The 24,486-nt window shown below is 35.4% G+C and overlaps 1 pseudogene; it reads right to left on the bottom strand.

Annotated features, from left to right (window-relative positions):
* Nucleotides 1-15,913: 15,913 nt before the first annotated feature.
* Nucleotides 15,914-22,269, bottom strand: LOC111889768 (polyphenol oxidase II, chloroplastic-like; annotated as a pseudogene).
* Between the last annotated feature and the right edge of the window lie 2,217 nt (nt 22,270-24,486).

Below are 24,486 nucleotides of genomic sequence, written 5' to 3'. Positions count from 1 at the left end.
TGGTTGTGGGTTTGGACCTCATTAGGTCATGTATGGGTGTTGGTTGTGGGTTAGACCTCATTAGGTCATGTATGGGTGTTGGTTGTGGGTTTGATCCTCATTAGGTCATCTACGGGTGTTGGTTGTAGGTTTGAACCTCATTAGGTCATGTATGGGTGTTGGTTGTAGGTTTGGACCTCATTAGGTCATCTACGGGTGTTGGTTATGGGTTTGGACCTCATTAGGTCATGTATGTGTGTTGGTTGTGCGTTTGGACCTCATTAGGTCATCTACGAGTGTTGGTTGTGGGTTTGGACCTCATTAGGTCATCTAAAGGTGTTGGTCGTGGGTTTGGACCTCATTAGGTCATCTACGAGTGTTGGTTGTGGGTTTGGACCTCATTAGGTCATCTAAAGGTGTTGGTCGTGGGTTTGATCCTCATTAGGTCATCTACGAGTGTTGGTTGTGGGTTTGGACCTCATTAGGTCATCTAAAGGTGTTGGTCGTGGGTTTCGACCTCATTAGGTCATGTATGGGTGTTGGTTGTGGGTTAGACCTCATTAGGTCATGTATGGGTGTTGGTTGTGGGTTTGATCCTCATTAGGTCATCTATGGGTGTTGGTTGTAGGTTTGAACCTCATTAGGTCATGTATGGGTGTTGGTTGTAGGTTTGGACCTCATTAGGTCATCTACGGGTGTTGGTTATGGGTTTGGACCTCATTAGGTCATGTATGCGTGTTGGTTGTGGGTTTGGACCTCATTAGGTCATCTACGAGTGTTGGTTGTGGGTTTGGACCTCATTAGGTCATGTATGGATGTTGGTTGTGCGTTCGGACCTCATTAGGTCATCTACGGGTGTTTGTTATGGGTTTGGACCTCATTAGGTCATGTATGGGTGTTGGTTGTGGGTTGGACCTGATTAGGTCATATATGGGTGTTGGTTGTGGGTTTGTACCTCATTAGGTCATGTATGGGTGTTGGTTGTGGGTTTGGACCTCATTAGGTCATGTATGGGTGTTGGTTGTGGGTTTGGACCTCATTAGCTCCTGTATGGGTGTTGGTTGTGGGTTTGGACCTCATTAGGTCATCTACGGGTGTTGGTTGTGGGTTTGGACGTCATTAGGTCATGTATGGGTGTTGGTTGTAGGTTTGGACCTCATTAGGTCACCTACGGGTGTTGGTTGTGGGTTTGATCCTCATTAGGTCATGTATGGGTGTTGGTTGTAGGTTTGGACCTCATTAGGTCATCTACGGGTGTTGGTTATGGGTTTGGACCTCATTAGGTCATGTACGGGTGTTGGTTGTGGGTTTGGACCTCATTAGGTCATCTACGAGTGTTGGTTGTGGGTTTGGACCTCATTAGGTCATGTATGGACGTTGGTTGTGCGTTTGGACCACATTAGGTCATCTACGGGTGTTGGTTATGGGTTTGGACCTCATTAGGTCATGTATGGGTGTTGGTTGTGGGTTGGACCTGATTAGGTCATCTATGGGTGTTGGTTGTGGGTTTGTACCTCATTAGGTCATGTATGGGTGTTGGTTGTGGGTTTGGACCTCATTAGCTCATGTATGGGTGTTGGTTGTGGGTTTGGACCTCATTAGGTCATCTACGGGTGTTGGTTGTGGGTTTGGACCTCATTAGGTCATGTATGGGTGTTGGTTGTGTGTTTGGACCTCATTAGGTCATATGTGGGTGTTCGTTGTGGGTTTAGACCTCATTAGGTCATGTATGGGTGTTGGTTGTGGGTTTGGACCTCATTAGGTCATCTACGGGTGTTGGTTGTGGGTTTGGACCTCATTAGGTCATGTATGGGTGTTGGTTGTGGGTTTGGACCTCATTACGTCATCTACAGGTGTACGTTGTGGGTTTGGACCTCATTAGGTCATGTATGGGTGTTGGTTGTGGGTTTGGACCTCATTAGCTCATGTATGGGTGTTGGTTATGGGTTTGGACCTTATTAGGTCATGTATGGGTGTTGGTTGTGGGTTTCGACCTCATTAGCTCATGTATGGGTGTTGGTGACCTCATTAGGTCATGTATGGGTGTTGGTTGTGGGTTTGGACCTCATTAGGTCATCTACAGGTGTTGGTCGTGGGTTTGGACCTCATTAGGTCATGTATGGGTGTTGGTTGTGGGTTAGACCTCATTAGGTCGTGTATAGGTGTTGGTTGTGGGTTTGGACCTCATTAGGTCATCTACGGGTGTTGGTTGTGGGTTTGGACCTCATTAGGTCATCTACGGGTGTTGGTTGTGGGTTTGAACCTCATTAGGTCATGTATGGGTGTTGGTTGTGGGTTTGGACCTCATTAGGTCATGTATGGGTGTTTGTTGTGGGTTTGGAGCTCATTACGTCATGTATAGGTGTTGGTTGTGGGTTTGGACCTCATTAGATCATGTACTGGTGTTGGTTGTGGGTTTGGAACTCATTACGTCATCTACAGGTGTTCGTTGTGGGTTTGGTCCTCATTAGGTCATCTACGGGTGTTGGTTGTGGGTTTGGACTTCATTAGGTCATCTATGGGTGTTGGTTGTGGGTTTGGACCTCATTAGGCCATATATCGGTGTTGGTTGTGGGTTTGGACCTCATTAGGTCATCTACGGGTATTGGTTGTGGGTTTGGACCTCATTAGGTCATGTATGGGTGTTGGTTGTGCGTTTGGACCTCATTAGCTCATGTATGGGTGTTGGTTGAGGGTTTGGACCTCATTAGGCATGTATGGGTGTTGGTTGTGGGTTTGGACCACATTAGGTCATGTATGGGTGTTGGTTCTGGGTTTGGACCTCATTAGCTCATCTACGGGTGTTAGGTGTGTAATAGCATAGGATAGTCAATTGGTTTATGGAGTTATGGTATATAAATTATTATAAAAAAATATTTAGCCTACTAGACCTTAGTATGATTTTTGTTATATAATAATATATTTATTTTTTTAACTTTAAATATTTTTTTATTTCAAATAGTCATAAATGTTTTTCCAAAGAATAAATTGTTAACTTAGAAGGACCAAATATGTAATATTTATATGATTACCAAATAAATCATAATAATGTTTGAGAAGGCAGAACATGTTTCCACACCACGATTTTTGCTTCAAATCGTGTGGGATTACTATCAACTCAAAATTTGGAACACATTTGAATTCGTCAAACAAATTTAAACAAAACTAATGGGAGGCAAACATTATTTCGTATGGTTTATGGGCTCCAAATCAAAGCGGGAAATCTTCATCTATCGCACTGCCAAAACTATGAAGATCAATCCATCGGATCAAGGCAATTCCGGTAATTTTTTGGTAACATCCATCAATTTAGGACCTGTTAAATCATGTTAATATTTAATAGACCGTCATTTATTCCACAATTGTTTTGTTTAGCGTTAGGTTATATCCCAAAAGGATCATAATTCAATTCATCAATCATCAAGCTTTCTAGTGTAAGTATATTGTTTGTGTACGTATTATTTCAATGTTATTGATTGTATTGCTTACGGATCATGCATAACACAAACAATTTTGATTCTTCATATTGGTGTGCAGTGCTTGTTGCACACCAACTGTTCGATGCAATGTTTATGTGAGCAATTGTCTGTAATATTATTATTCATACATTATCATTAAACTTATAAACAATCAAAGTTATTTTCAATCTGTTTTGTCAATAGAAATATCATGGAGGTTGACAAGGAACAACATGAGGATATCCCTGAATATAATATAGAAGATGAGCTAGATGATGGAAACCAAGAATATGATTCGGAGACAGAAGATGGTGAAAATAAAGACATTCACTACAATAGCCAATCAGATTCGGAAGAAGAAATCTATAAAACAATTGGTCAAATAGGAAGAGGGGCATGACTCGGCTGCCAAAACTGAAGACTGAATATGTCAATTATGGTGGTAAAAAAAATGTGTCAGGTTTGATGAATTCGGTAAGTTTACAGGGAAGAATAATGCAGTATTGATAGATATTTGGGTGATCTTGTCCACGAGAAGGTGAGATTAAGTGTTATTTGTTGGAAAAAAGTTAAACCGGAAATGAAGGACAAACTATGGGAAGAGATTACAGTAAATATTTTCTTCAATTTTTTAATCTGTATAACATATTATATGTAAAAATCAAGTATTAAATACTAACATTTTTATTGTTTTTTTTTGTTTTGTTTTAGCGCTATTTTGAGGTTCGTGAAAGTGGAAAACAATTTGTGATGAATAGACTTGGTATTCTTCAACGGAACGTCAGAAGAAAGTTGTATGCAGATTACATCAAGTCAAATCTAGGCAATCCCAAAAAGCTTGAAAAAATCCCCGTTCGTTATCGTGCACAAATCACTGAATAAGATGATTAGAACAAATTTGTGACTTATACGCAATCTCAAGAGTTTAATGTTAAAATCTTTTTTCAAAACTTATTCATTTATTTATCATAAATTGGGTTATAAAAGTGCGTGACAAATATTTTACTTTTATTTCACAGAATGTGTCACAAAGGACTATCAAAGCGGGAAATATGTCAAAGTATGCTCATCGGATGGGACGAGGGGGGTATACTACTCTTAGGAGGAAGTTGGTAAGCTTGGTCTTTAGCTATATTAACTTCATAGCATTTTATTTAACATGCTTTTGTGTCATATTCTTTAAAATTTAATTTTTTTTATCAAGATTGAAGAGAATGTGATTTCAATGGAGGAAATGCCCCCAAGGTCAGTTATGTGGTGTTAAGAGAGTGAAACTAAAGGAGAATTTAAGGATGATGATGTTAAAATCATGGCTGATAGACTTGTAACTTCACTACACTTTTCTTTTTCTTTTTCTTTAAATATTTTAATCATTGTTATTAAGACAATAATTATCAATTTTTTGTTTGGTAGATGGAACATGAGAAGTAGATAAAAGAAGGACAAGTAAATGTTGAACCAGGAACGGATGCCATGACCTTAGGTTTTGTCAAGGAAAAGGGCGTATTTTTAAAGGGTGTCGGCACGGGAGTCACTTACAACAGATATTTCAATGTTCCTAGTAGCAAAGGGTCATCTAAGGATGAAATTAAGGATCTTAAAGTTGCACTGCATAATGGAAAACTTGAGCTTGAGAAAAAAGATGTTGAACTCAAGACTTTGTCTACAAAGGTTAATGAACAAGATCAAACACTAAAGCTAGTTTTGGCTCATCTTAATGCAAAAGGAGCTGACTTTCCAAATCTGTCTCATACAATTGTAAGTAATCTTATTGAAAATATGTGTTGTCAATGTTAGCTGTAAATTGAATTTCTTTTACACATTTTCCCTGTTTCTTTATATTTTCTAGGGTACTTCAAGTGAGAAGATTGTACAAAGTAATGAACGTTTCCTATTAGTCTCAAAACCAATGAACCTTCAGAACCTGTAACACCAGTATGTTATCATCTTATTAGATCATCGTTGATATATATATATATATATATATATATATATATATATATATATATATATATATATATATATATATATATATATATTGGTACTAATTTCTGATTTTTCATGTTGGACTTTAAATTATGTAGGTTATTCCAAAACCCACCAAAAAACCTGTTCAAACGAAATCTGCAACTACAACTCCCGATGAAGAATTGATTTCCATGAAATTTGCAACAGTAGTATATACTAACCTTACAGTTTTCAATACTTTTATTTAATCTTTTATATTAAAATATAATTTTATATATGTCTTAAATCTTTATATTAGGCTAATACAAAAACCACCAGAAAAGTTGTTGAGTCTAAGACTGTCACTATCAATCATGACATACCAACAGTTTCACCAAATAAACCCATTCACCAGGTCAGTGTCTTTTACATGATCAATATACATTTCTGTCTTTTTTTCCGATTATAATATTACTTGTCATTGTAGCCAATCAAGTGTAGTCTATCATATTCGTATAAATGGAACATCGTTGCTCGTGGTACCATTCACGTATCATCAGAAAGACAATTCATTCATGGAGTTACTCTACAAGATGATTGCTATAAAGTTTCCATTGATGAAGTGGTTTTAAAAATGCATTTCTACCCCATAAAACTGGAGAATTCACATTAGTTGGGGATGCATATAAAAGTTTTGTTCCATGGCCAAAATACCTTGTGCAAACTGAGTCAAAGGTTTGTTTCAATATGTTCACTACTTTGTGCATTAAACTTTATTTTCTTCATAAAGTACTATACTAAGTTAATGATGAACTAATTGTTTTGGTTTCAATGTTGTTGTTATAGGTACCAGAAATTATATCACATCAAAACTCAACAAAAAGGAAACCAACTTACATATCATCTGATTCCCTTCTCAAGAAGACAAGGAGCAATACAAACAAAATGAATGTCTAGCTAGTTATGTTTAGGTTTTGGTTTATGATGTTTTTGGTTTTTTTAACCGTTATTTAAATTCTTTAAAGCAGGACAATTTTCCTTATTTTGATATTTTAACTAGGAATGTAATGTATGTATATGGATTTCGATTTCAGTTATTATTAATATCAAATTATGAATTTTGTTTGTGTTTTATATTGTTGTGTTTCGTTACTTTAATTTAAATTATTTTGATGTGTATAAAATGTATAAAAAGTAACAGTAAATAGTAACTTATAGTGGTTGTAGTATGATTTTTGCCATGTTTTATACGTTTTTAATGTCTCTAAAAATATACAATGGTTACTTTACATCAATTTGTAACGTGTCGCTAAATGGTTAACAATAGTCATAATATACAAGAATTATGAGACTACAATTGATTTAAAATGATGTTTATTAATATTTTTTTTGTCACTAAGTTAAACAATAACAACATGAATAACAATTTATGTGGCAAATAAATACCATAATTGATTGTCGTTGAGACTAAATACTAGTAAATCGTCACATATATCATTGATTATATGTGTCCATTTACCGAACACAGACATGTTCACCATAAATTATGTGTCTAAAATATACCCAATAGTCTTAATTTGATACCGAATTATCCTTAATTTTAACAAAATATGTGACTTTATAATACTTATGATTTTAATTCACTTAATTGTTTTTCTCTATATGTTAGGTTATAGTCACAAACGTTGATTGTTTTTTGTGACTAATAATCAGCAATTCGTCACATATGAAAGTAAAGTACTTGTTGCCATTTAGCAAACATGGTCACACTCACCATAATTACAAGTTTATAAAAGATAAACAATAGTCTTAATAAAATTTAAACTGTGTGACTATATGTAACAAAACAACTACACTAAAACAACATGAATGTCGCATGTTGGTGATATACAGTCACCACGTTAACTAAATATGTGTGACTACTAACTGTTTAACGCTACAATATTGGATATTTAAGGAACAAAATTCCATACACATTTGCCACACTTTTATACTACGGCCACATGTTTTCATAGCATACAGACACTACATTTTAAAGTGACCATAAGACCCATACGATGACGTCACCTTCCGTCACACTTTCAGTGAAAATATAAAATGTCACTATACGCATATAGTCACACTTTTTTGGTGTGACTATAAGTCATTTTTCTTGTAGTGTGGATACAGTGGAATATGTTCGGGAATATTGAGCTCGTTGAGATTTTGGGGAGTATTCATTCAATTTTGGCAGGTGTGTATTCGCTAGGATTGGCTAGTAATGGAACTCTAGTACTTGTGTGCTCTGGTTGTCGACATCATCAAGTAGTTAGGTTACGAGATAGATTGGAAATCTATCAAATTTGTGGTTGGAAGAGCGTAGTTGAATCCAAGCGGGGGAGAACCGCTTGGACTAACGAATTGCACAAGGAATGAGATTTCATATTACCTTGTGCATCAGTGGTGGTGCATGGCGGGTATATGAATAGGTTCAGGTTGAGGGTTGTGATAGAGTGTCTCTGCTTGTTCTTGTCTGTTAAAGGGTTTGGGACTCGAAGCATGACCCAAATACCTGATTGGGGTATAGTCGAACGAGGCTTCGACCCATTATTTATTTGGTTGGCATGTAGGGATATAAGTGTTGTAAGACTATGGGGTGGCTGTAACATTCACTAGGTTGGCAGATAGTGATAGAAGTGTTGTAAGATTACGAGGTTGTCGTAGCATTCACTAGGTTGGTAGATGGTGATAGAAGTGTTGTAAGACTGTGGGGTGGTCGTAGCATTCACTAGGTTGGCAGATAGTGATAGAAGTGTTGTAAGACTGCATGGGTGGCCGTATCATTCACTAAGTTCGCAAGTGTTGGTAGAAGTGTTGTAAGACTGTGGGGTCACCCGTAGCATTCACCTGGTCCATGAGCATCTATTTGAGTTTGGTGAATCTACAATTTGCATTGTAGTTTCCTCTAGGTAGGTTTAGACCATGGTAGGATGGGTAGTGAGACTGTGGGAAAGCCACATCAGCCGTGGAATCAAGGAAGGTTGTAGGTTGTATGGGGCCGGTCGTAATGTAGGTTATGTTGCATCGGTGTGATGGTTGGTTATGATATCCCTAGTTGGAATGGAAATGATGTTGAAGCCTTATATACAAGTAGTATAGAGTAACTTTGCCAGACAGAATCTTGGATATAGTCTTGTGGTTTAGTCGTTTGAAATGATATTGGTTTCAGTGATCGATCGGAAACTCGACGCTTCAGATAGTTGGTAGATCAGATCGAAGCTCAAAAGATCTTGGATAGATCGAAAATGCGAATGATCGTTAGCGGGATGGTTTAGGGTCGTAAGGATTTCGTTCGGATTAGATTGCGAAGTGGAGCCATCTTAGTTACGATTGAGAATGGTTTTGTATGTCAGGAAGTCAGATAAGGTATTGGATTCTTGGATTTGAGCTGAGTAGGGACGACTCTCCTTTTTTGGTTAAGGTTAGCAGGAGCAAGGAGTCGTTTGTTATTAGTATGTGAGTTCTGTTATGGTCAGTAGGTGAGTCTCCAACCATCCGTAGACTGATGACCAAAGAGAGCGAACGATTTAGACGCTTGAAGATATGCTCCGGGCTTGTATACTTGATTTTGGAGGGAGTTGGGATGCTTACCTTCCACTAGTCGAGTTCTCCTACAATAACAGTTATCACGTCAGTATTGACCGACCTCCGTATGAGAGTTTGTATGGAAGGAGGTGCAGGACCCCGCTATGCAGGGGGGAGGTCGGACATCGGTTAATGGGGAATACCGAGGTTGTACTCAAGACCACTAAGAATATTCCACATGTGCGTGACAGGTTGCAAGTCGCGCAAAGCCGACAAAAGAGTTATGCAGGTCGGCGAGGTTCTAGCCTTAAGTTATAGGTACGAGACTTGGTACTTCTGAAGGTGTCACCTTGGAAAGGTGTCATCCGATTTCGGAAGCAGGGCAATCTGGCCCCAATTTCATTGGTCCTTTCAGGTTTTCGGCCCAGGTAGGCAAGGTTGCCTTACAACAGGATTTGCCTGATGAGCTCAGCCAGATCCATAACACCTTCGATGTGTCCCAGTTGTGGAAGTATGTAGCCGATGATTTTATAGTGATTTCCTTGAATGTTATTCAGGTGGATGAGTGCCTAAAATACTTGGAGAGGCTGATCGTGATTCTCGATAGGAAGACCAAGACTCTACGTAATAAGGTGGTGAACTAGATGAAGGTGTAATCGCAACACTGAAAAGGCTCCGAATAGACGTAGGAGCCAAAAAATGAGATGAGCGAGTACTACCTAGGCTTGTTTGCAGCAGCAGACTTCGAGGACGAAGTCTGATTCAAGTCGAGGAGATTTGTAATGCCAGTTTCCAGGTATTTGCATTCATGGCCTTGCTTGTATTAACTTTTCATTTTTCTCCCAAATGCAAGGTGGTAGGAATGGAACGCTAGGAGTTGGAGCGCCAGGCATAAGTTTGTGGACGCCAGATGTTCGCATGCTGAGGAAAAACCCTAATTTTTAAGGTTGGCACCCTATTTAAAGGCCATTATAGCCTCAAAACGTTTCTTATCTCCAACCTCTGTCCCTTATAGCCCTCATTTCGAAACCCTAAGTGTGTGTAAGTGTTTTGAATCCTTGGAGTAACATTTTTGTATCATTTTAGTGTTCTTGGTGGGGAAGCAAGATATTTGGAGTGTTTGTGTTGCTCTCTAGCCATTGGATCTGGACTCTTGGCATCTTGGAGCACCTTTTGGAGGAATAAAATTCAGATCTTGATGACTTCTGTATTAGATATTGATTAACTATAGTTTTATGTTCATTTTGGTCCTAAGAATTTGAATTTTGTGAGTTTAGAATGCTCTAGATGTTTGGGTTGTCCCTTCAAGCATTTTGGAGGGATTAGAATCATAAAAATGCAAGTTTGGACCTTGATACTCTTCCATGTATAAGTTTTGGAAATTTAGAGTGTGATTTAAGTTAGATTTTCGTGTTGGGCTCTTTGTAGCCACGCAAAGTAATAAAGGTTGCAACATTATGACTTTAGATGTTCTTTTAGCATTGGATATGTAGTTTGAACGTTAGGTCTTAAGCCATTAAGTCCTTGGTTAAGGATTTGGGATTTTGTGGTTACGCCAGGCGTTTGGGTAGAACGTTGGGCATTTGGATGCCATCCGTCATTGAGTGGACACCATGCGTTCTCTTAGAAGCCGATTGGATCGATTTTGGGCCTTGGTCCATTTAGATTTTGGGCTTGGATTAGTTGGGTCTTGTAGGGAAAAGGGAAAATGATCTTTTGCCCTTAATATAATCAAGGATCAGTTGACCATTGGTATTGGATAAAAACTTGGTTATTGATTGGAGTCATTTATGGATTATGTTTAGTGTAAGGAGCAGTGTTCATAGCAGATCGAGTGTTGATTCAACTATCTTATGTTAGAGGTGAGTTTCCTCACAAGATTCATAGGTCGAAAGCACAAATGTCGGCCCATTACTTGTTATATAGAATACTTGATGACTTGTTATAATTATATGAAAGACCAGGATCTGACCCCTTGCAATTATATAAAAGACTAGGATCTGACCCCTGACACTTGTATGCAGGACTGGGATTTGGACCTTGGCACTAAATGGAGTACCATGGTTTGGCCCATGATAGGAAGTGATTATATAAATATGATTTGGCACATAACATTTATTTTCTTTTATGTGTGGTATGTGGTCCTTTGGGGGAACTCAATATGATTTATGCTTACAGTTTATGTGTATGCTTTTAGGTACTTTTAGTTCAAAAAGGAAGGGCCCGACGTGATGGTACATAATTCTTCCCTTATGATTTCCGCACTTAATATATTTGTACCCAGATGTTTTTAATACTATAATGATTGATGGTTTTAGTAAAATCAATGAATGAAATTCATTGTTTTAAATAAAAAAAATTATTACTGTTTTTGGGCTGTTATAATTATGTTTAAAAACAAAAAACACATCTTTCACCTCGTGTTCAATAAATTGATCTTCTACTTTCGAAGAGCGAACTGACGGCACCCTAAGACTCATTTCAAATATTACTTTTTCAGGCCATTAAAACCATTATAAAAAATGTAATTTAAGAATACTAAATACTAGATCTAAAACACTAAACAAAAACATTGCCTACATATAGCAGACAAAGTTTCATAGATGGTCCTTTAACTTTTACGTTTGTCCCTAAAATGGTCCATATGAAACCTTTTTTTTCTTGGATGATCCCTATGGAACAAGCGTTGCATACAAATGGTCATTATCGTGGATATCCACCAGATGAATTCGTTATGTTGAAAACATTTTGGATGAAGATCATTACTGTCATTTTGTGAAAGTTGCCTAAGGACCATGTGTATGATGTTTCGTCCAAGGACCATTTGTGCAGTTTTAATAAGTCTATTAAATCTTATATTAATTACATTAAATCAAATAAAAAGGCAAAAAACCTAAAAATAGATTATGTAATATATATATATATATATATATATATATATATATATATATATATATATATATATATATATATATATATATGAACTTAGAAATTTTAATCATCATTAAAATATATTTCATGTAATATATAAATAATTTTTGTTGTCTAAACTTTATCTGAAATATTTAAACTACAGTGCATCATTATATATATATATATATATATATATATATATATATATATATATATATATATATATATATATATATTCAAATTTTTATCTAAAAATATTTGATGTATAAAATATTATTTTTTTACTTTTAGGAGAATTTCGTATATACCCTTATTAAACATCAAAATATCATATTTTTCCGACCTAATATCTAAATATTGTATTTACCCTTCTTAATCAAATTTGCCCAAATTTAATTTTTAATCCTTTTTTAATATATTTAAATTATTAAAATTGAAAAATAACTAAATAGACCGTATTGCCCTTACCTTATAGTTATATTGGCATACGATAACATCTTTATGTCACCGATGTTAACCAATCACTGTCTTCATTCTTGACCTCTCTCAGATTCCCTTAGTTCAAAAGAAAACCCTAAGGAGTATGTTGCAGGCTCTTAACGTTTTCATGGAGTCAAAGAAATACAACAGAAAATTGGGACAGTTCTGGGTGAAAATGGAATATTGGAGCCGGAGAAACTGAGAAAGTTAATTGCCTGGAAGCTTTTTTTCATGAGAAACGATTGTTCTATTGGGGAGTTCTATTTGCTCAAGAACACCGAATCTGAATTTCTTGATTCCTATCTGGAATCAGATGATTTCAACAGTGATTTTTCAGTTAGCCCTCAAGAGATTGGAATTCTCAAGGAAAGGGAATTGGAAAGTTTGATTGCAGGAGAGATTGATGGTGAACACATTGAATTTGAACCGATTCTCAAAGACCATGAGAACAAACAACCGAATCTTGATTCCAATGGAAAATACTGATCAGATTCATGTATAGAAAGATGGAATCAGTTAATGAACTCATGAAAGGAATCAGGTTTAAGGAATCAAGATTCTAAAGGTGTAAGATTAATATTTTAAGAGATTAAGATTCCAGCCTTCAATATACATTAATACAGGGGCTTCAATCATTCAAGATTTCATATGCATATGTCTCCTGGTTGCTTATGTTTCCAAAATGAAGGGCATCTATGGAAATTATATTGTTATCAAAGCAACAATGTAGAAGTTTGAGATCAAGAACATATCTTTCATCATATTCACCTTATAAAATTGATCAACATCATGAACGGAGATGAAGAGATGGCAAATATGAATACTAACAACTTACAAATACAAAACACTTAAACTTGATTGCATGATGTAATGTAGGGATTGGAGAAGGAGGATGACGGCGACATGTTAACACCAACGATTGAAGCCGGCAGAGGTTAAAATTTGTGATCATATATATATATATATATATATATATATATATATATATATATATATATATATATATATATATATATATATATATATATATATATATATATATATATATATATATATATATCATGTCATTTAGAAAGTAAGGGTAATATGGTCCATTGACATTTTCTTTTCAATTTTAGTGATTTAAAAATATAAAAAGCATTGTAAATTATTAAAAACTATTAAAAAAATCATATTTAGGTAAATTTGATATATTAAAAGCATTGAAAGGATAAATATGATATTTAGATTTTTGAACGGATAAATGTGATATTTTAACATTTAATAAGGGCATCTATGCAATTCTCCCTTTACTTTTTGTTTTATACATGATGTAATTTTTAAGATTTATCTTTCCTTTCCATATATGAATATATTTATTTTTATGAACAAAATGTGATGTTTTATTATTGAAGGAACATTATTATAAAAATAATATTATGTTGCTATTATCGTTTAAAAATATAAGTATGTGATTTTGAGTTAAACATATAAATATGTTTCAATTTTGGATTTATAATATAAATACGGTTAATTTATAATTGGTTAGATATAATATTTGATATTAAATTTTAAAAATTATATAGTTTCATCAAATTTTAAATATATTCTTTAGTAAAGACATAAACATTTTAAAGAAAAATTAAAATAACGTCTACTAGCTAATAACTAACTATGATGTTACACATGTTAAAATAATTATCAATATAAATACTGACATTAATTTCGTTTAATTCATTTTATTTAAAGTAACATAAAAGTATTTTAAATGTTTTGATTTTTATTTTAGAAATAATAACCTATCATATTTTTTTATAAAAATAAATATATTTGTATAATAACTTATATAAATATATTTAAATTTTAGATGTTTAAAACGTTTATGTTTGTATTTCAAAAATGATAACTTATACGAATATATTTATTTTAAAACAAAACATGATACATTATTATTTCTAAAACACAAACCTTTGAAACATATAAAATATTTTTATTGTCCATTAAATAAAACGAATTAATAGGAGTTAATGTCATATTATATATGGTTAACTATTTTAGCATGTGTAGCTATGTAGGTAATTATTAGAAATCAGATTCTTTTGTTTTTTATGTCTTTATAAAGGAATATATTCAAAGTTTGATAAAAAAAAATTTAAAAATTTAATATCAAAAGTTTATATCTAACCAATATAAATTTTACTGTATTTATATTATGAAACCAAAATCGAAACATATATTTATCTTTAACTCAAAAACCGTATATTTATATTTTAAAAATAAAATAGCAGTATATTATTATAGTTTTAATAACACGTCATATTATTTCATAAAAATAAATATATTTATATAAGAAAAATAAAATAAATCTTAAAAATTACATCATGTAAAAATTACTAATTAATAAAATAATATTTTATACTTTGAATATTTTTAGATAAAAAATAGAAAACAAAAATAATTAATGATGCATTGTAATTTGAATAATTTTGGTAAAGTATAGAAAACAAAATTTATTTATATATTAAATGAAATATATTTACATAATAATTAAATTTTGTAAGTTTTAATTTTTTATATATATAAATCTTATATTTTCTACGTATTAGTTTTCAGGTTTTTTGTGTTTTTATTTGATTTATGGTAACTAATAAAAGATTTAATAGACTTATTTAAAATTGCACAAATGGTTGCTGGATGAAATTCTGTAAATGATCATTAGACAAGTTTCACGAAATGATAGGCATTATGCATATCCAAAAAAAATTTAATTTAACGGAACTATTTCATGAATATTCATAATAAAGTCATTTGTATACAAGGTTTGCACCGCAAGAATATCTATTTAAAAAAGAGTTTCATATGAACTATTTTAAGTACAAGCAAAGAAGATTAATGACCATCTAGTGAAATTTTAATGACCATTTGCATGTGAAATCTTATCTGTAATGGTGGGATTAGTAGTAACATTATATGGATCAACAACCACCTCTTTTGGTGGTTCTTACTTCCAAATCTTTATGTTTATGGAAAATGGAACTTCTAAATTGAAGGCACTAACCAATATGGTAACCACCTATTTTAGTAGTTATTGATATTTTTCTTCTATTTTTCTTTTTATTTTTCTTCCTATCCATCTAACATAATATAAATATACAAATTTAAAATCAAAAATTACATTAAATTGAATAACACTTTTATATATATATATATATATATATATATATATATATATATATATATATATATATATATATATATATATATATATATATATATATATATATATATATAAGAGAATGGGAATAAAATATATAAGGATATTTAATTTTTGTTTTTGAAATCTCAGTAGTTTCTTACCCAAAATTAGAATTGGGAGATTTTTAAAATAAAGTACTTAACAAGTTCATTAAAATCCAAAAGCCACGCTACTGATATGCAAACATATATAAGCTTATCAGTTACACGGCTAGAACTTGAAACGACAGTAATTATTATTAGGTTAAGAGAACGTCAAAAGTCCTCGTTAACCAGACACCTAAAGCAGACTTACCCATGCATGCTAATGAAAAAGCATGCAGTTACATCAATATACTTCACTCAGAGGGAACCAGTACAACCTTGATATTCGAAATAGTTACATCGTCGCACCCTTCTTTCGGCACAATTTTTACCAAAATAGAGTCATCACCTTCAGCCTCTATGTCTTCCAAGAGCTCTGTGATCCCAAACGACGCCCCACTAGTCATTAACATCTTCTCGTCGCTATCACCATGGGGTAACTGTGCGAAACTACCAGCAAACTCACTATCCGCTGCGGTGACTTCGACTCCATCGTCGAGGTCATCAACAATCACGTCGAACTTGAAAAAACGCTCGCAATCAAATTTGATGCCATTAATCATCAACAGCTCATTCGCCTTCTCCTTGTCTGCATTAGTCCTGTTTTTAGCAGGCCTCGGCACTAGAACCTCGAATGTCTTGTTTATCGTTAATGGGAATGTGAGATTTTCCACCTTCGGTACAATTCCGGAAGCGACAGCATTAACTGCAACGTTGGCCCCCTTGGCATGTGGAGTAGGTCGACTTTCAATCCAGGGGATGGCGGACCTTTCATATTTATAACCCATCCGTCTAGTGTCTACACAATCACGGTTGTAGACACGTACAAGTTCTTCGTTCTCATCATAAAACACGTATGATGCATCTAGCCAGTCGATTGAGGTTGGATCCTTGTGTCCCTTCCTGTCCATACCTTTCCAGATACTCCACAAGCGGTCAACGTTTGCATGGTGGCCGTAAAAGAGAGGGTCATAGCCTGCGGAGTAGAAGTTTCCCATGTCCTCTCCGTTCTTCAACCTATTGTTACCCACCCAACGGTGAGCAATGGTGTGAACCCCATTCTCTATGGACCCACCCGTTTTGTTCGCTTTTTGAAGTGGATCCTTATATCAAGAGATGAGCTGTCAAGATCATTCCCGCCAAGTTTTATCATTCACATGTTTAATATGCAGTCAATATGTTGTTATTATCTTTCCTTATTTTCCTCATTAGTTAGCTGTAAAGTTGTATTATTTATACCGTGTATCTTCTTCATTCATATGTACAAAACTGAAAATATTCTCAAGATCTTCTTCTCTTTTCTTTATATGGTATCAGAGCCAAGGCTCATATCATTGATACTTCCAAAATGTCAGGCACAACGCCCATTGCAGAATCAAGCACAAACACATCTCTGATTGTCAACACCACTTCCAAAGACAATCTAACCATCGTTAATTTTCCTTCTACCCTAAAACTTACATCCACAAATTACCTTGGATGGAAGACACAGATCGAAGCTCTTCTCCATGGTCTTGATCTGTACAAATTTATCGATGGAACACACCCCCCCCCCCCCTCCATCACCAATTGTCGCACCTGACGGTACAATCTCACCCCATGCTGATTACTCCAAGTGGTTTCGGCAAGACAGGCTCTTGTTTGGCGCACTTGTTGGCAGTCTTTCTCCCCCAATTGTTCCTCTGATAACAAATGCATCATCTTCTCAAGATGCATGGAAAACCCTAACTAACACTTATGCCTCACCGTCACGAGGACATATCAAGAAACTTCAACACCGCCTCAAACACATCACAAAAACCTCAAATCAAACCATCACCGAATATATGGAAAATATCAAAACCGTAGTTGATGAACTTGCGATTCTTGGCAAAAAGCTTGATCAGGAAGACATCACAGATGCTATCATCAACGGACTAGATCCTTCTGCATACAAACCAATTCTAGATTCCATTCATGCTAGAGACTCACCAATCACCTTCAATGAACTCCATGAAAAGTTGATCCACCATGAACTAATCCTTGCCCAACAAGTCTCATCCGCAACTATCCACCAACCAGTCACTGCCTTCTATGCAAATCATCAACAACGTCACAAACCATGGACACCACAACACAACAACAAAACTGCTGGTCTATTGCCCACACCCAAAAACAAACCTCTCCACCTACAACACAGAGACCATTTTTGGGAAAATGTCAGTGGTGTCATCAAAAAGGACATGCCCTTAGCAACTGCAATACCTTTAAAACTTTTTTTCCCACAGTATCTGTACCTCCTTACAATCGAAATTTGCAGGTTACTAATGCACAGGTTCACACGATGTATCCATAGTGGTGCCAGCTTCCATGCCACAAACGATCTCAATAGCTTGTCCATCCATGCTCCATACGATGGGACAGAAGAACTTGTCATTGGGGATGGTTCGTGTTTACAAATCTCTCACATTGGCTCAGTAATTATTCAAACACCTCACACACAACTCATTCTCAAACACGTTCTCTATGTTCCATCTCTCTCTCGCAATATTATCTCTATCTCTCGATTATGTGTTGATAACCACTTTCTAATAGAATTTTATTCCTTTGTTTTTGTCATTAAGGATCTGACATAAAAAATTCCCCTATTCAAGGGCACATCAACCAAAGGGATGTATGAGCTCCGTTCATCGCTATCGCCCCAAATCTTCACCATCCGTTGCACCAATTCATCCACCTGGCACCACAGATTAGGGCATCCTCAACACAAAGTTTTCAAAAAATTATCTTCTGTTATTTCTTTTTCTAGTTCAATTGACAATTGTAATTCTTGTCAAATTAATAAAAGTCATCGCCTACCATTTCATAAATCATCCCTCACTTCTAATGCTCCTTTAGATCTCTTGTTTTCTGATGTATGGTGCTCTCCAATTGAATCTATTGATCACTATAAATACTATATTATTTTTGTTGATCACTTCACAAAATACACATGGTTATATCCCATGAAAAAGAAGTCTGATTCCTTTGATATCTTTACTCGTTTTCAATCTCTGGTTGAAAACTATTTCAACACTAAAATCAAGCAATTCTTTTCAGATAATGGAGGTGAATACTTAAAGCTAAGATCCCACTTCTCATCTTCTGGCATCACTCATCTCACCTCTCCACCCCACACACCAGAACATAATGGTTATGCTGAAAGATGACACCGACATATTGTTGAAACCGGCCTTGCTTTGTTATCACATGCAAATATTCCCACAACTTTTTGGCCCTATGCCTTTACCACAGCTGCTTAGCTGATAAACCGCCTCCCAACCTCAACTCTTCACAATCTATCTCCCTTTCGGTGTCTCTTCAACAAAGAACCCAATTACAGCAAATTAAAAAGTTTTGGCTGTCTTTGTTACCCTTGGCTTCGCCCTTACTCCCCACATAAACTTCATCCTCGTTCAACACCTTGTGTATTCGTTGGGTACTCACCAACACAAAGTGCTTACTACATCTTTGATCCCGTCTCTCACAAAACTTACACCTCTCGGCATGCTATTTTTGTTGAAACAGAATTTCCTTTTCAACGACTTACCAATAACCCCCCATCACCTTCCGCAATAAATCTTGATCATTGGCTTACTCTAAGCATAACAGTTATTGGCTCCACAGAAACCCAAACCCATCTTGAACCCTCAACACCATCTAGCACACCCATCATCTCACCTATCAACTCACCACCCCCTTCTCCAATAGAAAATCCTTCACCTCCTCCCTCCCCAGAAGATCATACTCATCCTACAAAAATGACCACTCGTCCAAATCCAAAACCAAACCAAAAATACTACAACTCCCAATTTCATCTATACACTATTTCTACTACCTACCCCTCTGAACCTACCACCATCACTCAAGCACTCAAAAATCCCTCATGGCGACAAGCCATGCAAGAAGAGTTTGATGCTTTGGAGCGAAATAAAACCTGGTCTCTTGTTCCTTCTTCTACTGCTCAAAACCTTGTCGGCTGCAAATGGGTCTATCGCACTAAATATAACCCTGATGGTTCCATTGACAGACTCAAAGCCTGCCTTGTAGCCAAAGGATTCCACCAACGCTCTGGCATTGACTACCGTGAAACCTTTAGCCCCGTTCTTAAACCTGCCACACTTCGACTTGTTCTCTCCCTTGCTATCTCGAATAGTTGGCCTCTTCGCCAACTAGACATAAACAATGCTTTTCTTCAAGGCCATCTCCATGAAGATGTATATATGGCTCAACCTCCAGGTTTTGTCAACTCATGTTCTCCTAATCATGTTTGCAAACTCAATAAAGCCATTTATGGATTACGCCAAGCCTCTCGTGCCTGGTATGATGAACTTAAAAATCATCTCTTATCTCTTCATTTTAAACCCACCATATCAGATTCATCCCTTTTCATTCTAAAACATTCTTCCTCTTATATTTTAGTTATTGTCTATGATGATGACATCATTGTCACTGGTCCATCTTCCTCTCAAATCTCTAACTTCATCTCAACTCTAGCAACCAAATTCTCTCTTAAAGATCTGGGATCTCTTTCCTATTTCCTTGGTATTGAGGTACTTTCCCATCCTACTGGTATTCTTTTATCTCAACGAAAATACATTCTTAATATAATTACTAGAGCAAATATGTGTGAGTGTAAACCAATATCAACCCCAATAACCACATCAGGACCATTAACCTTAACTGGAGGTACACCCCACCCCTCTCCTACTGAATATCGAGCTCTCGTTGGTGCTCTTCAATACCTATCCCTCACCTGACCTGATATCTCCTTCACAGTAAATCGTCTATCCCAGTTCATGCATGCTCCAACCTCCCTTCAATGGATTGCTCTCAAAAGGTTACTAAGGTATCTTCATGGCACTTTATATCATGGTATCCTCCTAAGAAGACAGTCACCTCTCACATTACATGCATTTACTGATGTGGATTGGGCTGGAGACAAAGATAACTACCGCAACACAACTGGTTACATTGTTTACTTAGGTTCCAATCCCATTTCATGGAGCTCCAAACGACAAAGCACTCTAGCAAGAAGCTCTACTGAAGCTGAATTTAGAGCAGTTGCTTCCACAACTACTGAAGTACAGTGGATCACCTCATTGCTTAGTGAACTTGGTTTTTCATCATGCACCACTCCCACCATATATTGTAATAACCTTAGCGCTACATCCTACTCTGCAAATCCAGTTTTCCACTCTAGAATGAAACACCTTGCCCTGGATTTTCACTTTGTTAGAGAAAAGGTACAACAAGGAACACTTCGTGTTCAGCACATTGCAGGTGACGATCAGTTAGCTGATGCTCTCACCAAACCACTACACAGACCTCGTTTTCATTATCTATCTCTAAGATTGGTCTTCTCTCTGGATCGTCCATCTTGCGGGGGCATATCAAGATATGAGCTGTCAAGATCATTCCCGCCAAGTTTTATCATTCACATGTTTAATATGCAGTCAATATGTTGTTATTATCTTTCCTTATTTTCCTCATTAGTTAGCTGTAAAGTTGTATTATTTATACCGTGTATCTTCTTCATTCATATGTACAAAACTGAAAATATTCTCCAGATCTTCTTCTCTTTTCTTTATACCTTACCAGCCACAAGTTCGCCACCCATGAAGGACGTTGTATCAGTGGCGCTGGTGATCATTTGAGAGTACATTGTAGCCAGATTAATGTCTATCTTTTCTGCCGCAGGTTTACCTTCATTATTAGGATGTTGAAAATCAATGAGAGTTGGTGGGAGGTGTGTTACATTCCTTAAACCGTCAAAGAGAGGGTTTTTTCTAAGTCCGACTTCGTACATGTCAGGAATTGCTATTCCGGCAGGGTTGTCCCAGTTCCAGTAAGGTAGAGCGAAAGTTGGATCCACAAGCACCTTTCCCAAGATCTTCTCGAGGAAATAGAGGTACCAGCGGTGGAAAGGAAAGAAGAGCCATGAGTTGTGCACTGCTATTTCTAAATCTGGGAAACCACTTTGTACTTGACTGTAGCCGCCATTGCAATAGGCACAATGAATCTTAGCTTGTTGCACCCAACTATGTGGGTGATCTTCTGGATAGTCCTTCATCATCTGAAATCCCTTTTGAAAGTCCTCTATGAATTTTGTATCGACTCTATGTGCCGGTTGTCAAACACGAATCGCCTGGTCGGTGCGAAAGTTATAACGACCTGGTGGGCGCGTTGAGCGCTTCGGAGGGCAACAAGCTATGCCCCTTAGAGCCTCTTTTTGGTTCGGTATGCTTGACCTCGCAGCAACACACGATGAAATATCGTTTGGAGCTTGAATGGGAATCCCAAAAGCTAAGGGAATGGTGGTCAAGTTGGCAGCGCTGTACAGACCTCCGAGTCCCAGGAGCAAGTTTCTCCTATCTACGTTTTGCATATCAAGTGATGGTGATTTTGGTAGTATGAGTTTTGGGGTATCAGAATTTTCGACAGTTTTGTCATTGTCATCAGCGGTGGCTGTGCATGAAAACTTGTAGCGATGTGAGCGCTTCTCATGGGAGGAATTTGTAGAAAATAGGGGCTTCTTGGTGGTGGATGTGGAAGTGGAAATGGGAAGAGTAGAAAAGCTAAGAGAAGCCATCTTCTTTAATTGGGTGTGCTCTAAGTCTGTTATTGAGCTCCCATTATATAGACAAATATGTGTGAGAAATGCCGTGCATGTGAACGATGATTTTCAAAATGGTAACTATAATCAAAACAATATCCGAGTATATAGAAACATGCATGGTGATACTAAGTACATAGTATGAGAAATTAAATATTGGTAGGAGGATATTTAATTTCTCTTGAATTAGACGAACCCTTGCAAATTAAAATTTGGTTATCAACGCTTAGTAATAGTTGTTAATAAATACACTCATAGTTGGGATTAAACTTTGTAACGCATGGTTGAAATGCTTTTGGTATTTTGTTAAAAAAAAAGGTAGTTAACATGCGATAATGTTTTTTTTTACATTTGAAGAAACGAGGATAACAGCATAACATGGCACAGATCATTGGCGAAACCGGCGGAAACTCTAGTATCCGATGAATAACCTATCTCTAAATGTTAGGGAATTGGCATAGATGTGAAAGTCAATTGGGTTAAGTGCCTTCGTGTAAAACACAAAATCAAGACAAATCTGAAAAATTAACGGTGTTGGTCCTTATTTTATATGGTTAAGGTTTAAATCTTTGAAAATTTGTAGAGTTGCTCATTTTAAACACCATTAGTTGTGGTTTTTGGTGATTTTTCCGTTAACTTTATGGGTTAATGATTTAAGAGGGTAATAAGGTTTTATCTTTGTCTACATAAGGTCTTTAATGTTTTTTTACATGTTACACCAAGATGGTTGTTATAAACCGTTTAAAAAAGGCAATAATGTTTAATTTTGTTCATATTCGGTTCCTAAGGTCTTTTTTTGTATATATTACACCAAAATGGTTGTTATAACCGTTTAAAAAAATATAATAAGGTTTAACTTTGTCCACGTTAGGTCCCTATTTTTAATATTTTTATCATTTTATTTAACTCTTTTTACAATTAATATTAATATCTTGTTAGATGGATTCGTGATTTCATATTTTCATTTTAGTCGTCCATTAACGACAACCACAATTTCAATTGAAATGTTACATAACAATTTTTTTTTTTTTCATTTTTACGAAAAAAAAGCTAATAATAATGAAAGTCTTAATGATTAATACTATGTTTGGCGCCACAACTAACTGATAAGTTAATTTATTTTTTGATATTTTTTAAGTTGTCATGTTTGGCAAAAAAAAAAGTAGCTTATAAACTAGCATTTTAAAAAGCTACTTAGACTAGTTTTTTTAAAAGTTTTTTTTTTTTTTTTTTTTTTTTTAATTTCAAAATATACCTCTTAATTAATTAAGAAAACATATTTTTTAAATGCTATTTTATGTCATTATATATTTCGGATAGCTTATAAGCCAGTGGCAGAGCTAGAGTCAAAGTAAAAAAGTATCTCCGACAAGTAATAATATATCCCCGATAAGTAATTACCTATTGGGGATAGCAAATTGGGGAAGCCATTACTTATCAGGAATATCCCATCACTTTTCGGGGATAGTCTTTTACTTTGATCTGGCTCCGCCACTGGCTTACGTAACATTTTGATTGAAACTGTGGTTGTGGCGAATGAGCGACTAAAATGAGAAGATGAAAAGATGAAGCCATCTAACTAGATTCTAATATAAATTGTAAAAGTGTTAGATGAAATGATAAACATATTAAAAATAGGGACCTAATGTGGACACAGTTAAAACTTATTATCCTTCTTTAAACGGTTATAACAAACATGTTGGTGTAATATGTACAAAAAAGACGTTAGAGACCTATTGTGGACAAAATTAAAACCTTATTACCCTTTTAAACGGATATAACAACCATGTTGGTGTAATATGTACAAAAAAAAACTTAAGGACTTAATGTGAACAAAGTTAAAACATTATTACCCTTCTAAGTCATTAACTCTAACTTTAACAACTTGGTTGTTAACTTTTTTAAAATGACTATTTTACTCTAAATGATCATTTCTATAACCAAACTATAAATATCATTTCTACATATCTTTTTTTAATTTTATTGAATTATTATATATTAATAAGACAAAATTGCAAAAATTGTCTCTATGTCGCTAACTATAACAGGTTAACTGTTAATTTTTTTAAAATGACTATTTTACTCTTAGTGACGATTTCTGCAATTGAGTCTCTTTACCAAACCATATTTACTATTTATATCTTCTTTTTAACTTTATTGAATTTTATATATTAGATTTTTTTAATTAACATT

The sequence above is a fragment of the Lactuca sativa genome, chromosome 9 (assembly GCF_002870075.4).
Source record: "Lactuca sativa cultivar Salinas chromosome 9, Lsat_Salinas_v11, whole genome shotgun sequence".
Lineage (NCBI taxonomy): Eukaryota > Viridiplantae > Streptophyta > Magnoliopsida > Asterales > Asteraceae > Lactuca > Lactuca sativa.
This window is presented reverse-complemented; position numbering and strand designations above follow the sequence as displayed.